Raw genomic sequence first — 18,961 nt, 5'->3', positions numbered from 1 at the left:
TTGAATATATGTAGCACTAGAAGATAAGTTATTTACAGCCAAAATCTCTCCTATGGTAGGGTCTTTCAACCATTTGATTGCCAAATAGCTTATAAACACTTGATGATTGGTTGGTTATGCCTGCTAATCGGGTGTAGGTTACTTCGGGATCTGATTTTCCTGGGTTGATACAGTCTTATAGAGCCTTACATACTTTGGGTCAGGAGTTCAACAGTAGTTCTTCAATTTAAGTGCCAAAAAGAATTATCTAATGGGGTTTCATATTATTTTCTCAGTTGATCTATAGTATATTTTCTGTAGGACATTTTATTGGTTTGTAACCCTGAAGCCTTATGACTTCTACATATAGGTGAAAATCGGCGACCTGGGGTTGGCAACTGTTAGTATTTTGGCCTCATTCTGTGTTTGAACAAAGTCACTTATGTCTAAAGATGCTGTAAACAGGGATTCCACTTGTCAGAGTATTTTCAGAAGACTCTGCACTGCGAAAAAGATAGAAGATTTCAGATTCCCTGTCAGCCGTCCGGACGACGTGTTATCCCGTCCGAACGTCCATCTGTCCGGACGACATGTTCATCCCGACCGGACGACGTATCTTTCCGTCTAGACCCTCCACTGTGTCGAGAAGCTTCTGTTCCAGCTTGCATCCGTCCGGACCTCTCAGCAGCCCGTCCGGACGTCCATCAGTGATCGAACAGCTTCAGATTCTTTCCAAGTTCAGAGTATGGGAAGATTGATACACCGTCCGGACGACGTGGTTTACCGTCCGGACGCACTCATACATAAGGCAAGAATCGCAATTCAAATATCACCGTCCGGACATCTGCCTCTCATGGTCCGGACGCACGCATAGCAGATATGGAAATTGCGTGTTGAAGAATTGTCGTCCGGACGTTCATCCCCCTTGGTCCGGACGCGATTAGCCTTATATGGAAATTACTTGCAGCGGACGTGCGACCGTCCGGACGTTAATGTCTCACCGTCCGGACGCGGATCTTAAACAAGAAAGATTTTCAGCGAAATTTTTGAAAAATCCTCTCGCACAGTTGTCTGCCCGGACAGCCCATGTTCACCATCCGGACGGCGTCCGTACATATTACAGCAGTCGCCCATTCTGCACCTCAGCCTATAAATAGAAGCCTCTGGGCATTGAGAACTGAAAGAATTCGGTATTGAATTCCCCAAGAGCTCAGAGAAGTTCAAAATCCCTTTGAAGCCGTTTCAAGTGTGCTGCGCTACAACTGAAGTCTATCTTAGAGGTCGGCTCTAAGGTAAGGAATTCCATTGAAGAACCCTTTAGGTAGGAGACCTGGTTGGGAAGCATTCGTGTTGGGTTACACGTTAGAGAGCAAGGTACGACCACTGCATCGGTACATGTGAGTGTTACTATCTTGTATCTAGCTTTGTCTTCTGAATAGTGGAATTCCTGGGTTTGGCTGCTCCGGAGTGGTTTTTCTCTTGATTGAGTTTCCACTTCGTCAACAAAAACTGTCTTTTATTTTCCGTTGTGCTTAATTTTTGTCGACACTTGTTGCACACACTTTATTTTTAGAAGTCAATTTCAATTTTCAGCAACAATAGTAGGAAAGAGCCATGCAGCACATTCAATTATAGGGACACCAGAGTACATGGCATGGGACCAGAGCTGTATGAGGATGATTTTTCTATTTTCTAAAAAACAAATCTTGATTTGTTTGTTTGTTTGCTATTTTCATTGGATGAATTTTCTACCAGAGCGACAAAGAGATTTGGGGCTTTCAGTATGTATGTGTTATGTGTGTGTGTTTACGTGTATTTATATGTACGCGTTATTGGGTCAGTGTTTTTGTTGATAAATGGGTGCTAAAGTTGGTAGATTGTTTTGAATTTGTGAAGAGGGCATGTGTGTCCATTGGTTGTTTGGATTGGTTTTGTTTGATTTTGTTCATAAATGTTCCATTTGGTTGGTGAAACATCGGAAAATAAGTGAGGCTTTGGAATGTCACATAGCTGGTTGAGGGTTGGAGTGGCAATTGAATTTGAGGCTTTTATTTGAGTTCTCAGAAGCACTATGGAGGAAAAGAAATAATATGGGTTTTGTTCTTAATGGCATATGTGGATGGAATTTCACAGCAGTTTACATTTCTATTAGAATTCTTATTGTAATAATGGCAGAAATGGGAGTGTGTAGAGCTTCCTATGTAATTGGATACATTTAAGTGGATCATGAGATTTTTTCTCATAGTTGAGACTATAATTCACTAATTCACTGATCGTTTTCTTTTACTAAAACAGTAAAAGAGATATTTGCATTCATGCTATTTCCCTTGGGAATGTTCTTTAGCCCGGAATTATAGCAGAGTTTACATCTGTACATAATTAGTGCATAAAAAAATGAAGCTCCTTTATTCTCATATAATTTATTTTGGTTTGTTTGTGCTAAAAACTCATGATAAATATATTGATTGAGGGATAATTATATCTGTATCAGAACAACAGTACAGATTTGGGGCTTTCGGTACGTATATTCTTCTCCTCTATCTCTGTCTCTCTACGATTAGGTTTCTCTCTCTCTCTCTCTCTCTCTCTCTCTCTCTCAGAAGATTTTATTATAAAATTTTATTGAGAACAAAATATGTTTTTTCAGTTTTTCTTGATTTTTCTATTTTCCATAAAATTTTCTTGATTTGTTTGTTTGTTTGCTACTTTCATTGGATGAATTCTGTATCAGAGCGAAAATACAGATTTGGGGCTTTCGGTATGTGTGTTATGCGTGTGTGTTTATGTGTATTTATATGTATGTGTTATTGGGTCATTGTTTTTGTTGATAAATGGGTGCTAAAGTTTGTAGATTGTTATTCAAATGGTTTATTTTTCCTTTTGTAAATTTTACACTAAATTCATAGAAATGATGGTGAGAGAGAGAGAGAGTTTCTTATGATTGTTTTTGGTACAAGGTATGACGATTGTTTAGTTTACGTTGTTAGAGTTTTTTTTTTTTTTTTTTTTTTTTTGTAAACATTCTTAATGGATGGCCGACATTAGCTTTCAAGGTTTTATAATGGATTATGATTTGTTTTTATAGTTAGTTTTTTTTATGGGATGTTATATTGATCCAATTTATAAGGATTATACTTTATGAATTTTTAAATTTATTTAATATGTGCATTTATACTATTGAGTAAAAAACTGTTGTTCAAAATGATTTTATAAACAATTTTTTTTTTATATATATATTTTTGGTAGCAATTAGTTAAATGAGTGATAGAATAAAGAAAATTGATTACTTTTTTAATAAATTATAATAAAAAAAGCCCGCTCATAGAGCGGGTTATAAGCTAGTTCAAATAATGGGTGAGTTCCATGCCTGAGCAGCAAAGATCAGCCCCTGGAGAGAAGATAAACTAACAATGTAGTTGGGGAAAGATGCAATCCTCTAACATGTGAAGAAGTAGACTACTAACAATCAAACAAAACATGATCTACAGAGTGAAGAAGTTATTACCATTTCTTAAATAATCAGGAGGTGTGTAAGCAAGGTTCGTGCTATAACTTCTCCCATCCCTACTATTCTTCATCAAGCCAAAACATGAAAGTCAAAGATGATCATCCTAGAAATGCTTTCGAATAAGCTAGTGAATGCTGAATAATTAACTACAACTAGTATATGCTTCTTCTTTTTTTAGTAAGCAATCGAGATATCATTAAAAGCGTAAGGCAACCCAAGTATACGGAAAATATATAAGAGAAATCACCTATCTAGTAGGACCAAAAAGAAACGGAAAATCATAATAATTAATCACCAAAGGAGAAACAAAAACAGTTGTCCAAAGGTATAAGGTATTGAAAAATAAAGACTTAATTTCTCCTCTAAAGTCCTCTCACGGTCCTCTAAACTTCTGTTGTTCCTTTCTTTCCATAAACACCACAAAAGGCACAAAGGCAACTACGACTAGTGTATGTAATAAAAAATAAAAATAAAAATGAATTCGTGAAGGCAATACCTCATCGAAGAGAACCCTATAAGCATTCAAATCATGGTATAATGGACGGCCCTCAGCACTGCAGTAATCCAAGCTTCAGCAATATAAAGTGCTACTCTTAAACGCATGGCCCTTTCAATGGTTTGATTTTCCCCTATCAAGATAGAACAAATTCCAAGACTGAAGAACGGAAATTCCCAATATGATATATGGTAGCTATAGCAATGCAAATGCATCCCACACATGAAATTCAAGGAAAAACAATATAAAGAGAAAAATACGATAGTATACAACAAAATGCACTCAGTTTGGAACAATTAATTTTTTTTTTTTTATTTTCCTTTTATTGTTTAATTTCAACTGGTAGAAACCCTCGGATTCCCATTATTTCGTATTAGAGACATTGAATTTTCTTGTGTTTTTATATCTCTTTTTTGAAGCTAATATATTTTTTCATGTGTCCTTTAAAAAGGTATATGAATTTAAAATAGGGATTTAGACTAACAATTCACCTAAAGCCACATCCTCTCCTGCAAGTTCAAAAACAACTTTCATCCTCGATTAGACGCAACCTTTGCGAAACAAATAAAACTCTTGAAAATTACTCGATGACTAGCTATAATAAAAACTCAAGAGTCACAAGGCATAACCTGAACCAAAATTCACGTTAGTCAAAAGTCATCAAACGTTGCCAATGACAAGACGGATTTAGGGCGGGCCGGTATAGGCCATGGCCCCCCTTAATTCCAAAAAAGAAAAAAAAAATAGGTTAAAAAAAATTATAAGGTAAAAATAAAAATTTAAATATATATTTCATGCTAAATTAGACACAACTTTTACCAATTAAAAAAAAAATTACTGGATTTTAATATGAACTCAAGAACAAGAAAATATGACATTAACAAAAATTCACGTTAGTTAAAAAGCCATCAAACATTTCCAAAGTCACCATTTTCGATTAGACACAAATATTTTTGCCTAAAAAAAAGAAACACTTAAAAATTTCCAAATGTCTATAAGAAAAACTCAAGAGTTAGGGAACATGACCCAAATTCTTGAAAAAATAAAAGTAATATGTAATGTGAATTAATCAAGCAATAAGAGTGAAAATGTAGCTCTACTGAGATCTTTTCTAGTAGTGGATGTAGGTGTCTAACACTAAAACACCCGTAAGTCATTGTCACTAATTTATGAAAGGGGAGGAACAATGTATGATAATGGTATGAAGGGACTCATGGTGATGATAATATTGTTTGTGACTCTTTCCCTAGTACTCCTGATGCATGCAGAGGATGGGCTACTTCCCTTTTTTGCTCCCTATATGCCTTCATCTCTCGATTCCTTGCTAGTACTCACTCGACTTTTTTCTCTCTCCAGATTGTGATGGTGTACAAGGGATGTAATCGAACCAAGCCAAGTCGAGTTTTAATATTTTAAAACTAGCTCGTTTATGAGTCAAGTGTAAATAGTCAAGCTCGAATTCGAGCCGATCTGTAATGTCCGTGACATTATTTAATAATTAAAGTATAAAATTTGAGTAAATAATTTATTAAACTTAATTAGGTGTATTAAAAACGCAAGAGAATATTTTTAAAGTCCAAAAAGAATAAAAGAAGAAAAGAATAGAAAATAAAATAAAATAGAAAAAGAAGAAAAGAAGAGTGTAGAAAAGACGAAACAAAATTAAGACAAACAAAATAATAATACGAATATATGTATATTAAAAGAAGAAGGAAGAATAAAATTAAAAGAGAAAATAATAGAAAAAGAAAAATTAAATAATGAAAGAAAAGAAATAAAATGATAGACGTGGGGTGACCTGCGCCCCACGTTCATAAAATAGAAAAGAAGTGATTCACGCAAATAATGGCCACGCGGCCATTCAATTGGCCGAATGGCCAAGGCTCCGGGGAGGCTTTTTTCTTCCAATTTCCAACTTCCTTCTTTGGGTTTTCATGGGAAACCCATAATCCACGAAGATCCAACGGTCTAAACTCAAATCCGATTTCTAAAACATGATCTACGAAGTCCGATCTACGTTTCTACCGATTATTTTGAGGTAAATAATTAAACTCATATTTTAGGATTTTTGGTTAAATCTAGCAAAATATAAGTTTGATCTAGTGTTTTCTTTAGGTATTGTGCTACTTGGAGCTTGCTTGTGGTTCCCCAAACTTCATATATTATTTGGGTGAATTTTGGTAAGTTTTCTAAACCCTAACTTTTGGGTTATATGTTTTAATTGGGATTTCTTGAGCCTAACCCTAACTAAACCTTATGGGTTAGTGTTATTAGTATTTAAATAGCAATATTATGTTATGGGTTAGTAAAATAAATTATGAGTTTAAGTTTAGAAACCTTAATTTGATGGGTTAAATTAATTTGGGGGTTTTTAAGTGTTTAAAACCTAGATTGTTAATTTGTGGATTAACTGTGGTTGTAGTGATGATTAATCCCAAATTAGCTATGGGTTTTGTAAAAATAAGTATTTATGTGTTAGGTTCTAATGTTAGTAAAAATAAATAATTATAGGTATTTAGTTTAAATAGTATTTGTGAAGTTAACCCTAAGATTTTCTTATGGGTTAATGTTGTTTTAAAAATGGTAGTGTTTTATATAAAATGTCAATGAATATAATTTGAGGTTTAATATTATTGAGAAAATGTTAGTGAGAAATAATTTATAGATTTGTGAAATATAACTTGGGGCTAATATTTAATGTTATATGTAATTAATTAAATTGTGATTTTAATATCTAACCCTTAGTAAATACTTTGGGTTAGTATTGTTTGAGTTTTAGTTAGTGTCTAGGATTTATGGGTAGACGTTTGGAACCCTTAAAATATTATGGGTTTTCCAACGGTTTAACCTTAAGCAACTCAAGTGCTAATTAGGGTGTTAATTATTTAAAGTGTTAAATAGTGCAATGTGTTATTCCATAATGATACATTGCAAGGTGGTGTCTAAGAGACCTAGTGCTTAAATCCATGCAGCCAAAGTGAGTATTCTACTCACTGAGAAGTATTATTTTTGTATATGATGATTTGCAAAATATATATTGTTTTACAAATCCGAACCAACTGTATGTTGATTATGATCTGTTTTGGATGATTTGAGTACTTTGAGTATGTTAAAATTATGATGATGTTTTGAAGTATGAATATGATATGCGGAGTTTGAATGAATGGTGTGACTGTATGTTTTGGTTGGGAGTTTTGAAAAACTGTGATTGCATTGGAACATGAATGTGATTTTAGAGTGAGTATTCTACTCACTAAGAAGTATTATTTTCATATATGATGATTTGCAAAATATATATTGTTTTACAAATCCAAACCAACTGTATGTTGATTATGATCTGTTTTGGATGATTTGAGTACTTTTGAGTATATTGAAATTATGATGATGTTTTGAAGTATGAATATGATATGTGGAGTTTGAATGAATGGTGTGACTGTATGTTATGGGTGGGAGTTTTGAAAAACTGTGATTGCATTGGAACATGAATGTGATTTTAGAGTGAGTATTCTACTCATTGAGAATTATTATTTTCATATATAATGGTTTGCAAAATATAAATTGTTTTAAAAAACTCGAACCAACTGTATGTTGATAATGAAATTTCGGCCTACGTTTTTGGTTTTTCTCTCCCTTTCGCTTAGGGATTGAGCTTGGGTGTTCTTGCTGATTTGATAGCTTAAAGTAGCTCTCTGATTTCCCTCCTTAAACTCTTTTTTTCTCTATTTTATATTTGAAATTGCATCACAAACCAATACGTTAAAAAGAAAAAGCTTTGTTAAAGTTCGAGTTGTCTTCTTCATCGTCTATCCCTTTTCTGACTCCGAATTCCCTACCTTCCTCCTTTGTTCATGTATCTTCCACCGTGCCTTTGCCTCTAAAGGCTCCTCTCTCCAGCGTGCTCTGACTTTCTAGTTAGAGCTCTTTACATTATTCAATATGTAAGGGTTGCCGTCCATGGTTAGAGATGGAGAGCCGATTTTATATAGAGGCGAAATCTTTTTGCTTTTCGGTGGTACAAGGGGTGGCAGAGCTTCGGATAGAGGAAAAGAGGAAAGGGTTCTCTGGGTTTGCTGTTTTGGGGTTGGAATGCTCTGCTTGGTTGTTGTCTGTGGTGGAAGAGGTTTTGGGTCATCCAGAGGTCGAAGACCTCGTTAAAACGTTTAGGAAGGGTTCTTCGACTACTTTCATTCGGTTAGGTGAAAATAGATACGGTCGATTCTTGGAGGTTGCGGTTTTCGCCATGGGAGGTCGGAAAGGGCGGGTTTGTTTCCTTGAAGGTCGCGATGGGCGGGGTTGGGGCCGTGTCTCTAGGGAGTTGAGCAAAGCCTTGGCTTTTTTTGGTGCCAAGGTAGGGTCTCCGTCTGCAGGTGGTCCTCCGACAACCTTTAAGATGGGTAAGGAGTCAGGATTTGCGTCGCTTGCGGAAGTGGTTCGCCCAGTAGCTACTGGTGCTTCGGTTTTGGGTTGCCGACCGATGGGTCAGACTCTGGATCCTCGTGGGGGGTCTCACTACGAGGAACCGGATTGTCCGGTTCTACAGAAACAGGCGCTTGATCCACTGGGTAAGGTCCTCCGGACCGCTGAACGTTCCAGTTCCCGAGAGTTCGGCAGTAGGACGGCTTGCGTGTCTAGGGAAGATGTCGTTGAGGCTGATGTTTCTCTGCGGTGGGATAGCATACTTGACTTGTTGAATCAGATCTTGGTACTCCTCCAAAGCTTCACCAAGTCTACTTCTCGGGTTAATTCAAAAAAGTCTCTCTCTCGGGCTTGTGGGTCTTCAAAGGGTTTGGGCTTTAATCCCTCTGTTGGGCTTTTTCGAAGGGCTGGTTTTCTGGCGGACCTAAGACTTAAAAGGTGTAAATTTACTCCAAGGCGGGTTGGGGCAAACTCGCGTAAGCCCATAGCTGAGGGGGCTGTTGTGAAGTCGAGGCCCGTGTGGTCGCTGGTTCCATGTGAGGCTTTGAGGCGGGTTTCGAATTTGGGTTCGAGCATGAGGTTGGGTAATGTTCAGAACCCTCTCTTTCTTCCGAAGTGGTCATTTTCAGCGGCCTCGGCTGCGTCTGGTCTTGCATGGTCTCGACAGAATGGGAGTCGGCCGAAGCTTACCTTGCTTACTTCTCAGGCAATGGCGATGGGTTCTCTCTCTCTGTCACTTGAGCTTTTGCTCTCCTATCAACGCAAGGTTAAGTTCCTTCCTTTCGCTAGGAACTGTTCTACTCCTTCGCCAGAGGCTTCTCCTCTAGTGGCTCCGGTCGCTAATGAAAAGGTGGTTCTGTGTGGTGGGCTTGCTCCGGAGTTGGCGGTGGGCACTGCCCAGGATTCGGGTCCGGGTCCGGGTCCGGGTTCGTGTTTTAGCATGGGTCATGGTCAGGGCTCTCTCTTCCCGAATTCGTCGCAGAAGGACTTTTTTGGTGGGTATAATTGGGTTGTGTCTCCTCCAAGACCGTTCTCCTCGGTGGTTGAGTGTTCTCCCCAGTTTCTACCTGGGATGTCTTAGACGGATCAGCAGTGCAAGTTGGGTGAGAATTTGTCGGGGGATGGCCTGGAGGGTGGGGTTGTTCACACCAAGGCAGTGAAAGATGCTAAGTTGTGTTTTAGCACGATGGGGATTTCTTATATGGGGTCTGAGGAGGGTTTTCTAGATTTCTTGACATTGGTGGATGAAGGGCAGAACTCGGTATCTACTCCTAAGAAAAAAATGAATAGAGAGGTCAAGAATCTAGAATGCTCGATCAATTTCGATGCTAGGGGTGTGGGATCTAGCAGGTTTAGAGGCAAGAGATTGAGGATTTAGTGTAATTTTTCTTGGGTTTTTTCGGGTTTCTTTCTTTGCTCTCTTTTTTCTTTTGTTTTGGTGTCCTTTTTGTATACTCCGTGTATGCTTTGAGGCGCCTTTACGCTTTTAATGCTATCTCGTTATTTACCTATCAAAAAAAAAAAAAATTGTTTGGATGATTTGAGTACTTTTGAGTGTATTGAAAGTATGATGATGTTTTGAAGTATGAATATGATATATGGAGTTGGAATGAATTGTGTGACTGTATGATGTTGTTGGGAATTTTGTATACTATGATTGCATTGTAAATGAATGTGATTTTGAGTAAGTTATAAAATTAGGAATATGATGCATTGCGTGCCTACAAGCACAACCCAATTACTTGCGTGCCTATGAGCACAACTTTGTTACTTGCATATGCATACATATATTGTGATGTGATGGAATGTGTTACATGTCTTATATATTGTAGTTTTGCTAAACGTATTAATTGCATGATTTAAATGCATTGAGTTTGAGAATGCATAGATGATTGCATTGCCTAGAATTAGAGATACCTGTGTCTATATAAGGCCTCGTGAGTTGTCGTTGTTCTTCAACTAAGACATGCTTGTATATTGGAGTCTAACTCTAGTACTCGCATGATCACATTGACATTCAAAGACAATTTGCTAGAAGGCTTAGGCCTGGTATTATGGGATGCTAACGTCTATGTAAGGCCACGTGAGTTGCCGTTGTTCTTCAGTTAAGACGTGATTGTATATTGGAATTTAACTCTAATACTAGCATGATCACACTGACGTTCAAAGCAATTGGCTTAGAGGTTTAGGCTTAGTGTTGCCTATTTCTAGTCATGTGGATGTCTTTGTACTAAAGTAATATATAGTAGATGTGTTTATATGTAGAAGCTTCCAAGGAGGGATGACTGGAACTTCTATATATGTTCACAGCTACATAGTATGCTTTAAATGTTTTTCTATTAGTTGGTGTTTACTGCATCAGTTATGGGGGTTTTTCAAACAAAATTTTATAAAATTGGTAGCTGATACAGTATACGCGAGACTAGAAAAAAAAGTTGATTCTTTGCGAAAATTCAGTGAACAGTATACCTCTGAGGTCTTAGTGTATTTATTTATGCTAAGATGGAGGGCTCATAATTCCACCTGTGTGGATGCGGCAACTCTCGCAACCGTGCAAACATTGATGCTTTGGTTGCAGGTTCTGCCGATATAGATATTGACTCGTCCACCTAGCGTATGGGATGCTATGATTTGAGCACATCGCGACAGTCATAAGTCACAGACTCATAGGTAGTCCGCATTTTGGGTATTTTATTTATGGCCCATGCCATACGTGGCATGTGTATTTGTTGAGCCTGTAATTTAGTATTTAATTAGTGTAATATGTTTTATAAGCCTTAAATAGATAGACTTGTAAATGGCTCTTATTGTAATTAACAGTTATGTATTAGATGTATTTCCGCTTATGATATGTGTTCCGTTGCACATTGATTATTATATTCCACTGTTAGATGTAACTCTAATTATCAGGTGCATGTTATGGGGCATGTGTCATATGTTAGCTGAGCGACATGTAGTCATGCCACTGTGAAGATCCGTTTGTATGTTTTCAAAAAAAAAAAAAAAAAAAGGGGGGGGGGGGTCGTCACACGAGCTATAAATTGTGTGTTCAAACTCGTCTCGTTTAAAACTTGGGCGAGTTCAAGCTCAAACTCGAGCTCGTTGAGAATGAAATTCAAGCCGAGCTTAATCGAGCTGGGTTACTCGACAAGCTCAGCTCAACTAGAGCTCAAGATAAGCTATTAAATTTTTCAATGTGTGATCAAAGCAGAGTTCAAGCCCGAGTTTGTGAAAAACCTCCATACTAACTATTAATAACTTAATATATTAGTTTAACATACTAAATATTATTATCAAAGTATTATAATTAATATGAAATACAATATTTACTTAGCTAGTATACTATATGCTTATTTATATATATATCGAGTAACATATAGTTAATTACATTTACTTAGTATATGTTAATAAACTAGATAATATGTTAGTTTATTGATGAGTGCCAAATATTGCATATGTAGACCCCTTAATTTGCATTTACTAAACCTTTAGTTTTGTTATTTTCTAATGTTTTTTGTTAGTTTTGCTATTTTAGTATTTTGCAGGTCATTGAGATAAAACAATAGGTTTATGGTGAAAGAAAGCACACTTTGAGAAGACCTAGATAATGTAGTATGTTCAACCACATCAAGGAGAGGACTAAATCGGAATTTCTCTAATTGGAGTCAAAATCGGATTAGAATTCAGATTCTGCACATGTCATAGTATTTTGACCATAACTTTCAGCTCAAATATCCTATTAAGGTTAATCAAGCGGCTTTGGAAAGCTAACTCAATTTTCTACAAATCCTTATGAAATAGGATTTTCCTAATTCGGACGTCTACTATGCCAAAGTATCCCGCAATAAAAGGCCGCAAATTTGGACGGATTTGGAGTCATTTTCCTTCTTGGATTGAGTTTTGAGTCTCCTACTCAAACTAGGAGACTAACCTCCGATTTTTCTAGGAATTCTAGGGCTTCTAAGATTTGTTTTCTCCCTATAAATAGACCTCTAAGCCTCAAGATAAAAAGGGGGTGAAGCTAGAGTTCAAATATATTTTCTTCTTTTTAGTTTTTCTTTAAGGTAGGTTTTATTTTCAATAGCCATGTGTAGCTAATTTTTCAACTAAGGTTGAGGATGAAGCCTCACCATTGAAGAGCAACAATATTTTCATGTAAGTTTATACTATCCGATTTTATTTGGTTTAATTTTTCCTATGTTTTACTTCTTTTCAATTTGTGGGATGATTCTTGGATATCTTTTGTGATTCAAGGATACATTTGATGATTTGAGATAATTTCACATAATTGATTGCTTGGATTTTTATTTATCAAAACGTTGGATATTCATTGTGTTTCGTTCTACGGATACATTTGATGATTTGGTTTAAACCGGATATCTTTTGTGATTTGTGCAAAGAACGGATTCATTGAATGATTTAATGAATTTTATGAAGCATAGTAAAACATACATAAGATTTGTATGGTAAGAACTTCGGATGTGTATTGATGAACATGAGAATATGATGCTATGATTTGGTGGTTGTGGATTCCAAAACCTTAGTACCTTTTCTTTTGTTTTATTTTACTTTATTTAGTTTGTTTTCTTTTTATCAAAAATCAAACCTTTTTTGGAACTAGGTTAAGATTCAATTAGTTTAGAAACAAAATTGTTCTTAAAAAACAGAATTCCCTGTGGGATCGACCTCACACTTGCAAAATCCTTTATTGCAAACGATTCGTGCACTTGCGAGTACATTTAAAATTCACATCATTTATGAACTACACACAGATATATATATAATTACTAGTATACATGCTTAAATTTATATAACTCATTTTTAGTAATATATAAGAGATATGAACGAGCTAACGAGTCAGACTAACGAGACAGGATCCGATCGAGCTTTAAACAAGTTGAGCTTGTAAGCCCCTATCGAGTTTTGTTGAGCGAGTCAGGTATGTATCACTTACTAATCGAGCGGGTTTCTACAGTAATGAGTGAGTTTCTACAGTATTGAGCTCAAGTTCAGATCGGCCTAAACCAAGCAGGTATCGAGCGGGTTGTCGAACGGACTGATATATTTACATTCCTACAGTGAGCAGTTGAAGAGAGTTGCTAAAGAGAAGAGGGAAAGTTTGAAATTCTGTTGTACAAATTGTTGTGAGGACTTCTATGAGAATGTGGTATTAAAAGGGCTTAACCTGGCATGGGAGCAAATCAAACGCTGTCGTAAATGGTGCAAAGGAGGTAACTGTAGTACTATTAGTTGCAGAGTCCATGATTACCAATATTGGATCTGGTATCGATTCTTGTGATCCTATAATATTTCCTTAATATAGCCCATAATCAAACAAAAAATTGCATATTTTGCAATCTTCTTATTTTAGGGAATATTATGTAATAACTCCAGTCTTCTCATTAGTAAGTGATTATATAACTTTTTTTTTTTCAAAAGTGATATGCAATCCCTCTCTAAAAGGATGTAGATTGATGTCGTATGGCAAATCAAAGAGTGATAAACGTCAATTATTTTATGCATCTTTTGGAGGTTGACATCCCTTCGAAGTGGTCAATTTATCATTGTTTTGTTTTTTATTCCTTTTATTGTTTGATTACAACCAATAGAAACCCCCATATTCCTATCATTTGGTATTAGAGATGTTTAATTTTCTAGTGTTTTTATATCTTTTTTTTTTTTAAGCCAACATATTTCAAGCTGGTTTGTCAATCTTATATGTGGGTTGTATGAAATTTCCTACAAACCGGTTTGTATGAAATGTCTGTCCTTTTAGAAAAGGTGTATGAATTTAAAATAGACAATTGGACAACAACTTTTCAACTAAAGCCACGTCCTCTACTACAAGTTCAAATACAACTTTCATGCTCAACTAGACAATTTTTGCCAAAAATAAAATAAAATAAAATAAGTTCTTAGAAATTACTCGGTGACTATAATAAAAACTGAAGAGTCAGGAGACATGACCTTAACCAAAATTTACGTTAATCAAAAACCAAAAAACGTATCCAAGGTCACCATGCTGAAACAAATCTTCACTTAATTAAATTCATATACAACTATTACGCTCGATTAGACACGACTTTTTCCAAAAACAAAAATAAATAAATAAACAAAACTCTTAGAAATTACTAGATTACTGTAATAAGAAATCAAGAGTTATGAAACATGATCTTAATCAAAATTCATGTTAATCAGAAATGATCAATCATTTCCAAGGTCACCATGACTATAATAAAAACTCAAGAGTCAGGAGACAGGACCTTAACAAAAATTCATGTTAGTCAAAAGCCATCAAAAGTTTCAAAGGTCACCATTCTTAAACAAATCTTCACTTAAATAAATTCAAATACAACTTTCATACTCAATTAAACACGACCCTTTCGAAAAAAAAAAAATGTTAGAGATAACTTGATTTCTATAATAAAAACTGAAGAGTCAAGAGACATGACCTCAACTAAATTCAAGTTAGCCAGAAGCCATCAGACTTTTCCTAGGTCACCATGCTTAAAAAATTCTCCACTTAAAAAAAAATAAAGAGAAAAGGAAATCAAGCTTTTTTTAAGAATAAATAAAATTTAGATATCCTATAACTCTTCTATATATAAGCTTTAGATGTTATAGATTATGGATTCATCCTGGAGTTTCCAAAGAAAAAAGTAATTCCAAGAGAGTGGGAGGAACAATGCTTAAAATTTGTATGAAGGGACTTATGGTGATGATAATATTGTTAGCGACTCTTTTCCTAGTTTTGAAGCATGTAGAACATCATCCACTTCCTTTTTCTGCCCCACATATGCCCCCATCTCTCTGTCCCCTGTCAGTACATGCTCAACTTCTCTCTTTCTCTTCAGATGAAGATGGTATACGCCCATGGAAGACTAGGGATAAAGAGAAAAGGGAAAATTTGAAATTTTGCTATGGACTGTCGTCAGCACTTCTATGGGAAAGTGCAACGCAAAGAGTTTGCCCTAGCATGGGACATACTCAAAATTTGTCGTAGACGGTGCAAAGGCAAATATGGGAGACGATAATTGTACTATTAGTTGTAGACTCCATGATCACCAATATTAGACTATAATTATAATAATTGCATATTTTTGCAATCTCTTTATTTTGGGCAATATTTTGTAACAAGTGCGTGATTCAAGTCTTCTCTTTAGTAGGTGATTATGTAATAGTTTTCTTTCTTTGAATAAGCTGCAATCCTATCTATAAAAGGATGTAAATGCCGTATGGAAAATCAAAGATCAATTATAGTATGCATCTTTTGGAGGTTGATATCACTTCGAAGTAGTCAATATATAATTTTTCTGTCCTTTTACTGTTTGATTTCAACATGTAGAAACCCTCGGATTCCTATTATTTGGTATTAGAGACATTCATCTTTCTTATTCTTTTATATCTCTTTTGAAAAGGTATACGAATTTATATAACATTTCCCCTAAAGCCATGTTCTCTCTTACAAGTTTAAATACAACTAGGGGTGGGCAAAACCTACCCAAACCGCCCCGCCCCTCCCTGCACTAAAACAAACATACCTAAAAAACCCTAAATTACTCCCTCCTAAAAAAAACCCTAATCCCTCATTCATTCATTCATTTCCCTCACGAGTCTGCACTTCAGAAGTTCAGCGCCGCTCAACTCCAGTCTCCAACATCTCAGTCCTCATTCCCTCATGAGTTCCGCATCCTCATCTTGTTGTGCAAATATCTACCTAAATAAATAGGCAAATACTTGTACGTTTTACTCGCAAGTGCACAAGATCATAACAATAGTATAGCAGGCAAATATGAGATCATTCCCACGAGGATTGGTATAAATTGTATTTAAAGAGAAATTCCTAAAAGCGATATGTTGAATAAGACAGGATAAAAGATTGAATTAAAAATACTATGAAGAAAAGGTAGGGCTTCGATATCCACCGCTAATCATACTCAAATAAGATTCACAAATGCACAATACTACAATCATAACATGATGCTTAATGCTTACCAGCCACAAGGGAATGGTATCTTCTCCTAAAGCTATTGATTTCCCTGAGCAACGAGTTAGGCATGGTATCTACTCTAACTCTTTTCTTCATTGAAGGATTTAGCATGGTATCTACTAAGTTGTTCTTCAAGAAAGCATAAATTTATGGAAATCGGTAAACACACTCAGATTGGAACATGGTATCTATTCCAGTTGTCTTTATGTTGATTAATCCAAGAACCTGTGTCGGGGTTCTTCCGTTACTCTATTATGCCCAGGACTCGGTCATCCAAATTGACATAAATAACAAATTCATACCACATGCATATGATGGCCAAACATAAACATGCAAGGAATTCAAGAAACTAGAATTAATCAAGTTAAACATCAATATATAAATTGTAGCAAAGCAAATTGAAAAACTTAAAGAGACATGATTAGGGCTTCAATTGAGCCTTAACTAAAGTATTAGCTACAACTAATATAAAATAAAGTTATATACATACAGAAAATAAATAAATAAAGAAAATAAAAATTAAAAAGAACATCCTTCTTGATGTAGCTTTTAATTCTTCCTCAAAGCTTGTATGTCTTTTCTTCAAAGGCTAGAGGCCTATTTATAGGGATTAGAGAAGCTCTAGAAGCTCTAGAATTCCTATTAAAATTCTAAGTAGGTCTTCTAGTACAAATAGAGTAATTACAAGTCTTTTCCTTCTCTAAAATTTCTATCCAAGTAGGAAAAGGATTCCAAAATTCGTACAGATTTGCTGTCTTTTATTACGGGGCGATTTTGGCATGAAAAACATCCGAATTATGAAAAACCTATTTCTGACATATTTGTTTCCTTTATTATTAGCTTTCCAACGCCACCAATTTTGTTGCAATCTGATACTTGAACCGAAAGTTATGATTAAATTACTGAGACGTGCTCATTCTGGATTCTTTCCAAAGATAATGAATTTTTGCCAACTTCTCTTTCCTTAAATTCAAAATTGATTTGGAGTTTTTGAATCTATCCAAAAGTGAGTTTGCTGACTTCATTATAATCTTGGAATTTAATCGGTTTTTCATCTAAAACCTGTAAAATACAAGAAAACACAAAAACAACACAAAACATCAAATTATAACAAAACTAAGAGCTTAACATATGTAAATTAAGGGGATTGAATGTATAACATTCGACACATATCACATCTCCAACTGCATCTCAGTCCTACTAGTGCTCAACCATCTGATCCTCACCAAGAAAAGCTCCAAAACCCAACAGCTCCCTCCTGGACCCTCTATCATTCCCATCCTCAGCAAATTCCAATGGCTCCGCCGGTCCTTCTCCGAGCTCGAGCTATTCATCTGCAACCTCCACGCCAACCACGAACGGATCGGCGATGCACTCCATCGTCGACCACAGATCATTGGAGATCGAAGCTTCCAGAAGCCGCTGTATCCTCAGAAGCTCCACTCTCTCCAAAAATCTGTAGATCGAACCCAAATATGAAATGGGTATTCTTCAATTCCTCTTTTTTTCAGACTATTTGTTCTTACTGTTTTCTTTTCTCAAGAGTCAAGAGAGTTGTGTTTTTGTGTTGGTGGTGGTGTAGTTGTGTTTGTGTTTGTGTTGGTTGTGGTGTTTGTGTTGCAGCAAGTAGCCGGTTAGGGAAAGAGTGAGTTCTGCAAATTACTTGCCCTGCCCCGCCCTTACTCGAGACCCCCGAATAAAGCACATTTTTGCCGGGCCACGGGTAGGGATTTTGGAACCCACAAGGTGTGGGTTTAGAGGCAAAAATGGAGGAAATCCTCCCCACCTCACCCCGTGCCCATGCCTAAATACAACTTTCATGCTCGATTAGCCACAACTTTTGCCAAAAAATAATGCTCTTAGAAATTACCCGATGACTATAATAAAAACTCAAGAGTCACAAGACATTAAAATTTACGTTAGTCAAAAGCCATCAAACGTTTCCAAAGTCACCATGCTTAAACAACTCTTCCAGGTTACCTCTAATCTCGTCTTGGATGTTGTTCTTAGCATGTTATTACTTTTTTTTAATTGTTGTATTAACTTATTAACCATAAATTTACGTTTGGTTTTGTAGATTTAATTTTGGTAATTTGATATTATGAGTTTGATGCTGATATATGGTTAGATGATAATGGGTTACAATTATCATGAGTATAGTTTTGAGAGAAAGAAAGCGTGGTTGAAAAGAACTTCTAGGAGGCGACTGGAGTGGAGTTTTTTCACCAAATGATGCATGTGGGCTAAACTATTTCCATCCCAAGTGGTGGCCTTTGATATTTGGTTACTTATTGGTGTTTAGCTTACTGTTTGGAGGTATGAATGCAGATATTTATCCTTAGACAATGATTTATGGTTGGATTGTGATGAGTTGGGGATTTTTTATGGTTTGATAAGCGTAGGTGTGTATGAACGTCGTATTTAAATTGAGGACAATAATAAAAACTGAAGAGCCAGGAGACATGACCTTAACCAAAATTCACGTTAATCAAAGGCCATCAAATGTATCCAAGGTCACCATGCTTAAACAAATCTTCACTTAATTAAATTCAAATACAACTATTATGCTCGA

The 18,961-nt window shown here is 35.9% G+C and overlaps 1 long non-coding RNA gene across 2 annotated transcripts; it reads left to right on the top strand.

Moving 5' to 3' along the window:
• The first annotated feature begins 5,812 nt into the window (after positions 1-5,812).
• LOC133882932 (uncharacterized) lies at positions 5,813-13,785 on the top strand. 2 transcript variants are annotated; one of them, XR_009902756.1, is made up of 4 exons: positions 5,813-6,021; positions 6,099-6,163; positions 11,935-12,554; positions 13,274-13,785. It is a non-coding gene; the product is annotated as an uncharacterized LOC133882932 (long non-coding RNA). The 2 variants fall into 2 exon arrangements; XR_009902755.1 differs by lacking the exon at positions 13,274-13,785 and having other exon boundaries at positions 11,935-12,617.
• Positions 13,786-18,961: the final 5,176 nt, after the last annotated feature.

Source organism: Alnus glutinosa, chromosome 11, assembly GCF_958979055.1.
Source record: "Alnus glutinosa chromosome 11, dhAlnGlut1.1, whole genome shotgun sequence".
NCBI classification, from domain to species: domain Eukaryota; kingdom Viridiplantae; phylum Streptophyta; class Magnoliopsida; order Fagales; family Betulaceae; genus Alnus; species Alnus glutinosa.
This window is presented reverse-complemented; position numbering and strand designations above follow the sequence as displayed.